Below are 10,745 nucleotides of genomic sequence, written 5' to 3'. Positions count from 1 at the left end.
ATCTCTTGGATCAATGGCCGATCAAGATCAAGACCGAAACAGGAAAGAGATCAAACGAGATCGAAGGAAGGCTGCCAGGTCGGACAACAGAAAGCCGAGATATCCGCGATGGGGCAAGGATTGTGGCAGATATCTCGGCACGTATCAAGTCAGGACCGGTTATTTAGCCCATAATGGGATTTACTTCCGTAATTAGAATTATACCATAAATAGGATTCCTCTACTATATAAAGAGGGCCCTAATAATCTTGTAAGAGGGGACATTCACGCATATCAAAGCAATACAATACTTTCTCTCTAGCTTATATTCTTGTTCATCAGTTAGTTTGTTTCTTAACTATTTTTGGCACCGATCAGTTCGAGGGCACTCAAGCTCGAGGGTTGAATCACGTTTCAGGACTGGTTTGCTTTATCTCATTGTTAATCTATATTGTTAATCTTTATGTTTATCAATTGGTATTAGGTGAAATCACGTATCCTTAAAACCACATTATAAGTTTAATTGTTATCCGATATTTAGGGTAAACAGAAACAAAATCAAATTTTAAAACAATTACCATCAACAAGTTCTTTTAATCAAGGAATCACCTGTTGAATAGAGTTTTACCCTACATGTATGGTATTTGGTAGTAGTGTATGTCGAGGCGGAGACAGACTTTCTGTATTTTACAACGACGATTTCAAGTGCTAATAACTGGATTCTAAATTTAATATATGTACGTATTTAATGATTTTTTTTAACACAAATACATTATTTGAGCAAAAGCTAGTGGGATCGGTCAAACTTATCGGGCGGGCTGGGACGGGCTGAACGGGTAAAACCCCAGCCCGTTCGGTTAGCGGGCGGGCTGTTAGCGGGCTGGGGATAGCAGGTTGTATAGGGCTGTGATTTTTCGGGTTTTTGTGGGGCCGTACGGGTTAGGGCTCGGGCGGGCTGGGCTCCAATTTTTTTCTTTTTTTTTTTAATTTAAATTTTATTTTTCTTATTCAATGTTATTGATAGTTAAGTATTTGCAAACTTTTAAGGGTTAGAATTAAACTTTAAAGTTTAAAGTTTAAAGTTTAAAATTTTAAATTTGAAATTTGTATTTTAAAATTATAAAATTAAAATTAGAAAGTAAGTGGCTACAAAAAAAATATTTAATAAGGAACAAACTCTGAAGGCTTTCATTTATATTTTTAATACTTCAAATTAATTTGCAAGTTATTTTTTGATTTTTGAACTTGCAAATCAAAAGTTTACAACAAATATAAAAATAATAAATAGTACATCACATATTTTGCATCATTTTACTAAGTTCTTCCATGTCAACATGATGTTCTATGTTTCCGGCATTGGTTGAATCAGATCCATAAACCATTATATCTCCAATTTCTTGATCCTCCTCTTCGTCTACCTCGACACGCCCTTGATTTCGCCGTTCTGATCTTATCCAATCTCTGAAGCACACTAGAATTTCCAAAGCGTTGCTGCCCAATGAATGACGGGTATCTCCTACCTACTGCCTTGCTTGGCTAAATGCGCTATCTGATGCGACTGTTGAAATCGGCACATTTAGCACGTCTCAAGCCATGGCCGAAAGAACAAGAAATTGATTTGAGTTGCTCCTCCACCAACTCAGCGGTAGAAAATCCTTTGTGAGGGGCTCTAGTGACTTTTGCAAGTAGAATTGTAGTTCATCAATATTCCTGCTACTGGTTTGTTGATGCTCTCCTAGTGTAGACCAAATCTGATAATCTTTAACACAATCATCATCATCCATAGTTGTTCCAGATGTTGAAGGATTAGTTGAAGGAATATTTGCATCTACAACCGAAGAAGCATTAACAATGTTAGCATAATAATTATATAAAGTTTGTAAATGTGTGTGTAGCTCAGAAATACAAGTGTCAATATCAGGAGTTTCAGTTGTGCCAATATCCATATAAGTATATAAAGCTCTACTTAATTGGCGACACTTTATCATTTTGACAGTAGGATTTAAAATAGCACCAATTAGGTAAATATAGGGAATTGGGTAGAAATACTTTTTAAACTTATCTAGCATAGATTCAACAACAGTAGCATATCCTTCTTTCTACTTCAAATTATGTAGTAAAAGAGAAATTTCAGCAATATGAACTAAACCATTTGAAATGGTAGGATAATAAGCTCCAGAAAACTCAAGTATAGCCACATAAAATTTTTGTAAAAATTGTATAACATCATGAATGACTTCCCAAGTTCTAGATGTTAACAAACGGTTAGGATCGGTACAATGAGAATTAGCAACTTCAGTTATAGGCATTCTATATTTATAACAACATCTTAAGAACAAATAAGTATAATTTCACCTAGTAACTATTTCTTCAGGCATGAGTCTTGGTTTTAGTCCATAGTGCACACATTTTTCCTTAAATGCATTTAATCTAGCACTTCTATTATTTCCTTGAATTACACCAACAGCTTTCCTAACTAAAGTAATTTCATCTCTAAATAATTCAAGACCACTCTTCACAATCAAGTTATAAATGTGACATGCACATCTAATATGAAATATTTCAGGAATTGGTGGTGTAGATGCAATTTTAATATTGTAATAGCAGCAGTGTTGTTAGAAGCATTATCAAATGACATACACAAAACTTTTTCTACAAGATTATAAAATATAGCAACTTCATGTATAGTATTACTTATAAATGCACCAGTATGACTTTGATCTTCATCATATTTAAAAGCAATAATACGTTTTTGCATACAAAAATTATCATCTATCCAATGGCATGTAACAGTCAAATAATCATTTCCATTCAAATAATCATTTCCATTCACAGCACGACCAATATCAGAAGTAAGAGAAACTTTACAAGGAAGACTTGCGAACAAATAACGTATATATGTCTGATATTTTCCAAAAAGCCTAAAGATATCAGCTTTACAAGTACTTCTAAGAATATCTTTAAACATAGGGTTATAAATTCTTTGAATATAAGTAACAAGATACGGTGAAGAAGCAAAACTAAAAGGTAAACAACCTAAAACAATCATTTTAGCTAATTCTTCCCGATCTTTCTCAATATCATATTTACCAAATAACCCCCCAGTACTCAGGTTAAATTTTTGTTGCCCAGATTCCTCATCGACTCCCCAATCAAGAGGGTGTTTCTCTTGCATATGCCTACGAAGTTGACCCGTTCCCCCTCCTTTACGGGACTCATATTTATAATGTTCACTACAAATTTTATATTTTACATAATTTTTTTGATCTTCTAGTCTTTCAAAAAACATCCAACACTTCTTAATCGTCGATTCTTCTTAATAGGGAGAGGAGGCCTACTTGTTGCACCCCTAACATTTTGTATTTGACTAGCATTACCAGGTGTAGGTGGTGGTGTTTCAATTATCGGGTGATTGAATATCATCTAACAAAGCATCTAAATCATCATCTATACCATAATTTTCTTGCATTCGATCATAATCTACATTTACATTCTCAGGTGAACTTTCAAAAATATGTGTAAAGCTACTAGAAGAACCAACACCACCTCTTGTTCTTTTTGAAGTTTTCTTACTACCACCTCTACTAGTGCACGCTTTTTTGGCCGCTCTAAGTAAATCCATTATATAAATTAAAGTAAGAAATTAAATTAGGAAATTAAAGTAAGAAATTAAATTAAGAAACTAAATTAATAATTCTAAATAATAAAATAAGTGTACACCAAATAAGAGAAAGAGATGGAACGAGTGTACCGGGATTTCTTATGCCGCACTAATTTTGAATCTTTGATATCAAAATTCAAACTTCAATTGATAGACCGAAACTTGATAGTTGATAATACTTGAATACTTGATAGTTGATACTACACTTCACTTGAATAATTGATATTTGATAATAATAATTTTGTAATGGCTAAACTAAATAATTGATGAAACTTGAAATAATAAATAATTGAGAATTTGAGATTTGAGAATTTAAGAACTATAATATCAAGAGAGAATTGAGAGTTTGAGACTTGAGAGAGAATTAGAGTAGTAAGAGAGTAGTGAATTTGTGAGAAAAAATGAAGAAGAAGGGGGGCTATTTATAGATTTAGGGGTGGGAGGGCTATATTATTAATGGGGGGGCCGAAATTGGCCATTTCTGCAATTTCTGGCCGTTCCCCAACAGTCATTTCTCAATTTGACCGTTGGGAACGGTCCAATTTAATTAAAAAAAAATCAAACGGTAACCGGGCTGCTAACGGCTGCAGCCCGTGTTCAACCCGTTAAGAGATTTCGGGTTCAACGGGTTCGGGGCACCGTTAAGCTAAACGTGAACGTACACAACCCGCCCCCCTAAACAACCCGTCCCAATATGAATAGTAGCGGGCTGAACCGGGCTGAAAACGGGTCAGTCCGGCCCGATTAACACCCTTAAACCATAGCCGGGCTTCTGAATTTGCCCCTAAGTGTATGCAGGAATTTTGCATAAGCAGTATCGATTTATTAGCACAACTCAGCAAATGTGTGTAAGCTTATCTGTTGCTTGCGTTTATACAAGACTACAAATTCTAAAGTTTTACTTTTTTTTCCAAATTGATATCTATTTTTCTTACATTATTCTTAAAATGTTAGACGAATAAATATATTTTTTTAGTGAATACTTTTGGCGAAGTAATGTTGGATGACACCCTTTATTGAAGGATGTCTCCGCTACTGCTTCTATTTGGAGACTTGTGAATGAATAAGATGAGAGAAACTTCCGAGTTGAAAAGGGTTGGTAGATTTCAAGCTGGGTCAGCTAGATATAAGTAAGTAGGTATCGAAGGAGTATTGTAGTAAGGAGTTTTCTCTCATCCTCCCCGGATTTTGGTTCAGAAAAGGGTCAACGCAAGGATCTTATTTCGATCGTATTATATGTTTTCTTTATAGCAATTAATCATTTATAAAAAATTTCTTTATAGCAATTAATCATTTATAAAATAAGCTACTGTATCTTTCTCTTCTTTTTTTTTTTTTTTGGTTTTTCTTCTTTTGATTTCTTGCTACTCTTACCATGCAAGTATTATCCTATAGTTTACTGGTCGTTTTACGCACCCAAGCAATTTTCAGATTTACTATACCAGACAAAATTCTTAACAGTTAATTTTGTAATTAAAGCTTCGTACCAACTTGTGGAGATCTTCAGGACTTGCAGAGATTCACTCTCTACCTTTTCTCGGATCCAATGATATCTTACATCGATATGTTTGGTCCTTGCATGGTACATGCTCAAGTCTATTGCACTTTGACTGTCACAATAGATAATATACTCCTTCTGCTGCAAGTCAAGCTCTTGAAGGAACCGTTTCAGCCATATCATCTCCTTGCCAGCTTTTACAGCGACAATGTACTCCGCTTGAGTTGTAAAGAGTGCGACACACTTCTGCAACCTCGACTGCCATGATATAGCTCCCCCTGAAAATGTAAACAAATATCCAGTAGTGGATTTTCTGTTATCATTGTCACCTGCCATATCTGCATCTGTATAGCCTTTCAAGACTGGATCAGATCCTCCAAAGCATAAACAATCTCCTGTGGTACCTCTCAGGTACCTGAGTATCCACTTGACAGCTTCCCAGTGTTCTTTTCCAGGATTTTCAAGAAACCTGCTGACAACACCAACTGCGTGAGCAATATCAGGTCTAGTGCATACCATAGCATACATCAAACTTCCGACGGCAGAAGAATAAGAAACTTTGGTCATGCTTTCCTTTTCCTCCATTGTTGTAGGACACATCTTCTTGCTCAACTTCAGATGACTAGCAAGAGGTGTGCTGACTGGCTTAGCATTCTTCATGTTGAAGCGTTCTAGTACACGTTCAATGTACTTCTCCTGAGACAGCCACAACTTTTTACTTGTTCGTTCTCGAACAATCTTCATTCCCAGAATTTGTAGTGCTGGGCCTAAGTCCTTCGTGTCAAAGGACTTAGATAAGTCTCCCTTCAACTTTGCAATCAGCTCTTTATCTTGTCCTACAATCAAAATGTCATCCACATACAACATTAATATAATAAAGTTGTTATCAGAAAATCTTTTGAAGTATACACATGGATCAGAATATGTCTTTTTGTAAGTTTGACTTTTCATGAATGAGTCAAACTTCTTGTACCACTGCCTTGGTGCCTGCTTCAACCCATAAAGACTCTTATTCAGTTTGCACGCCATGTGTTTCCTTTCAGCTACTTCAAATCCTTCTGGCTGCTCCATATAGATCTCCTCTTCCAAATCTCCATGAAGAAATGCAGTTTTCACATCCAACTGCTCCACTTCAAGATCTAGGCTAGCTGCTAAGCTCAAGATTGTACGAATAGAAGTCATTTTGACAACAGGTGAAAAAATTTCATCAAAATCAATACCTTTCTTCTGTTCGAAACCTTTAACCGCCAATCGAGCTTTGTATCTAACCAGCTTGCCATTTCTATCTTTCTTGAGTTTAAAGACCCATTTACATTTGAGTGGTCTTTTACCCTTTGGAAGTTCAACCAGCTTGTACGTGGCCATTTTTCTGTAGAGATTCCATCTCTTCTTGCATAGATTTCATCCACTGGTTCTTTTCTGGATGGGACAGCACCTCCTTAAGATTTTCTGGCTCCCCCTCATCACTGATGAGGACATACTCCGTGGAAGGGTACCTGCATGACTCTACCCTTGGCCTCTCTGATCTCCTCAGAGGTTGAGGTTGTTCTTCTTCCTGAGTGGGATACTCCACTTGCTCGACATCATCATCAAGTTGCTCCCCCTGCTCAGTAACCTCACCAGGTTGCTCTCCCTGCTCGGCAACCTCGTCGGTCGTACTTTCTGCACTTGTGGGATAGTTAGAAGAATAAGGAATGGTAACAAGGTTAGGGATTATACCATTCTTTGTCTTCTCTGACTGATCATCTACAGTCCAACTTCACTTTCTCGGAAGATTACATCTCTGCTTCTAATGACCTTTTTCTTTACAGGATCCCACAATCTGTACCTGAACTCTTCATCTCCGTATCCAATGAATATGCAGGGAATGGATTTATCATCTAACTTTGTTCTCTGCTCCTTTGGTACATGTGCAAAAGCTCTGCAACCGAACACCTTCAGATGTGAGTAGGACATCTCCGTATTGGTCCAAACTCTCTCTGGGATGTCAAACTCCAATGGAACTGATGGACTCCTATTGATCAGGTAACAGGCTGTCTGAACTGCTTCACCCCAGAATGGCTTAGGCAGTTTAGCCTTCTGAGCATGCTTCTCACCTTCTCAACAATGGTGCGGTTCATCCTCTCGGCTACGTCATTGTGCTGTGGGGTTCCAGGAACTGTCTTTTCATGTCTGATCCCATGACTTGAACAGTACTCTTCAAATTCCCTTGAAGTGTACTCACCTCCATTGTCACTTCGGAGACGCTTTAGCTTTCGACCCGTCTCTCTTTCCACCAGAGCATGAAACTTCTGGAAAACTTGAAACACCTGATCTTTGGTTTTCAAGATATAAACCCACAATTTACGTGAAGCATCATCAATAAAAGTAACAAAATATTTGTTACCGCCCATCGATTCAATTTCCATTGGACCACAAACATCAGAATATACTAAATCAAGTATATTCAATTTTCTTTCAGACGATGTCTGAAATGAGACTCTATGTTGCTTACCAAATAAACAGTAGTCACAAGGTTTTACTGTTGTACCTTTGGCAAAAGAGATGAGTGATTTCCTGGCAAGAATCTGCAATCCCTTCTAGCTCATATGACCCATTCTTTTGTGCCACAAATATGCAGAAATCTCATCTTGTGCCGCATTCAATTCACCTTGGCATATTTCTGCATTTGTCCTGTACAACGTGCCACGAGCAACTCCCTTTGCAATCACCAATGATCCCTTGGTTAGTCTCCACTTTTGATTTGCAAAATAGTTCTCGTATCCATCTCGGTCTAAAATAATTCCCGAGATCAAGTTCATCCGCAAATCAGGTACATGTCGCACGTCCTTTAGAACCAATGTGCATCCGACATTTGTCTTGATACAAATGTCACCAATCCCCGCAATCTTTGAGTAACTTGTGTTACCCATTCTCACTGTTCCAAAATCACCTGCTACATATCTGCAAAAAAGATCTCTTACCGGTGTTGCATGGTAAGATGCCGCTGTGTCGACCACCCATTCCGACTCTGGACCTGACAGGTGCATGCATTCCTCTTCCTCATTTATAAAGAGGACAACATTATCATTGTTTTGCACCACGCTGATTGTGTTGTCGTCATTCTTCTGGCCACTGGTTTCACCTTAGCCTTTCCTTGGATTTGGGCAATCTCTTTTGAAGTGACCTGGTTGATCACAATTGTAGCAATTTCTGGCTCTTGATTTGGATCGGTTCTTTGACTTCCCACGAGCTCCAGATCTACCATAGTTTCTCGAACTCCTTTGATAACTCTTGCCTCTACCTTCTGTGATGAGAGTCTGTCCTTGATTTTCAGGCTTCTTTCTCATCTTCTCATTGAGTAGAAGAGCCGATGTGACATCTTTTAACTCAATGGTGGTCTTACCGTGCAGGATGGTTGTTGCCAAATTATCATACGAAGATGGCAACGAGTTCAATAGCAAAATGGCTTTATCTTCTTCCTCGATTTTCACTCCGAGGTTTGCGAGCTGTGTGATTAGTCCGTTAAACACATTTAAATGTGATAAAAAATTCGTACCTTCACCCATGTGTAGGGCGTATAACTGCTTCTTCGGGTACAATTTGTTTGTTAGTGTTTTGGACATGTATAGGCTTTCCAACCTTGTCCAAATGCCACGTGCGGTGTCTTCATCAATGATATTATTTACCACATCATCTGATAAGTGCAACCTGATTGCACTAGCAGCTCTTTCATCCAAGTCAGTCCAATCCTCAGCTTTCATGGCATCGGGCTTTTTGGCATCAGCATCTAGTACCTTGTGTAATCCTTGTTGGATAAGCAGATCCCTCATCCTTCTTTGCCATGTTGAGAAACCGCTATCTCCGTTAAACTTTGCTACCTCGTACTTTACTCCGGACATTTTTGTTTCCACCGAGTATAGTACTACCGACAGTGAATAGTATATCTGTGAACGAGCAGAACCTATGCTCTGATACCAGTTGTTGGGAATAAATCCCCCACAGTAATAATATTCACGGTAATAAAAGCGGAATAATAATATAGCAGTGAGATACGGTAATCAACAAGAATAAAAGAGTAACAATGACACCAAGATTTTTACGTGGAAAACCCTTCTGAATAAGGGAAAAAACCACGACCCAGAGAGGAGCAACTGATATCACTATAGTAAGGAATTTTACACTTTGTAGGCCCGAGTAAAATACTACAAAGACCACTACAACACTCAAAAGAAATAACCCTCTTTTGATATTCCACCTCACTACAATATCGCTCACACTCTCTATTTTTCTCACAGAATATTTTCTTATACCCTGTCTGTGATGCCTCACTCTTTCTTTCTCTCTTTGTTGGTGTATTTGAAAGAAGTGAAAGAGCTCTCCTTTTATAGGAGAAAATACGTAGCCTCCAAGAATGCTACAGGAGGAGCTTCAATTCTCCTCCATTCATTTCCAAACTTGGGGCCAAAGTAATAATAGGCACATGCCTATTACCAAATGGGATGGATCCCACACTCACACCTATAATTAGATTCTGTAACTTTTATGTGACCCAAAAATTAAAGAAAAAAACATGAGAAAATATACTGTAAAAGTTTAACTAAACATACTTTGATTGATACCATGATTTGTTAGTCTTAATGTTAAGAGTGACTTCCATATTTGCATCCTTCATACGTCATGAACGATATTATTTTGTTAATGGATCCACTGAAATAGAGAGACACCACCATTTATTAAACATTGATACTTCTATGATGAAAACAAAAATAATAATAAAAGGATTAATACCAATAGAAATGGAAATATTTAAATATACCGATTTCACCATTAGTAGAGCAACATATATGTTGTTTCAGAAAAGCTATCAAATTAATACAGTTGAATGAATAAAAGCTTATAACCAGAAGAAAAACATTGCAAGGAAAAGAATATTACTACCACAACAGAAAATAACTTGCCTCCAAAGAATATCCTCTTGAATTTCAGTTTCATAGTCAAGATGTCAAGAAAAAAAAAAAAAGAGTTGTACATAATTTTGTTTTTGTGATGTGATAATGCTGGGCAAGAACCAGTGTCTGACTTGTGAGAATTGAGACGTTGGAAAAATACAAATGGTATAATATAGATATTTGACCCTTTGTTGGCAAATTACACACATTTAATAGTAACCTTAAATTGGAAGGGAGAAAGAACCAAATTGGTTTGTGAATTGATCTGATTAATAGTTGTAACTTTTGAAATTTGTTTTTCATCAAAACACATAACTGCTAAAAATTGTGATTAATGCTAACCGTCGTTAGGCTTCTCGCACCATTATTGCCATTAACTACTAATTAATTTATTTACTATTGATATGTAACTGTTGCACACATCACATCCCTTCGTAGATAGATATTTAATATTTAAGATGAATAAAGCAGTTTTTTTGAAGGAAAAGGTGGAAAAAAAGCCAAAAAAAATAAGAATAAAGATAAATGGTAAAGCTGGCGAAAGAAATATGCCACCTCACTATTTTTTTCCCCAGCTTTATATATATATATATATATATATATATATATATATATATATATATATATATATATATATATATATATATATATATATATATATATATATATATATATA

The sequence above is a fragment of the Nicotiana attenuata genome, unplaced genomic scaffold (assembly GCF_001879085.1).
Source record: "Nicotiana attenuata strain UT unplaced genomic scaffold, NIATTr2, whole genome shotgun sequence".
Classification (NCBI taxonomy): domain Eukaryota; kingdom Viridiplantae; phylum Streptophyta; class Magnoliopsida; order Solanales; family Solanaceae; genus Nicotiana; species Nicotiana attenuata.
Note: the sequence above shows the minus strand (reverse complement) of the source record.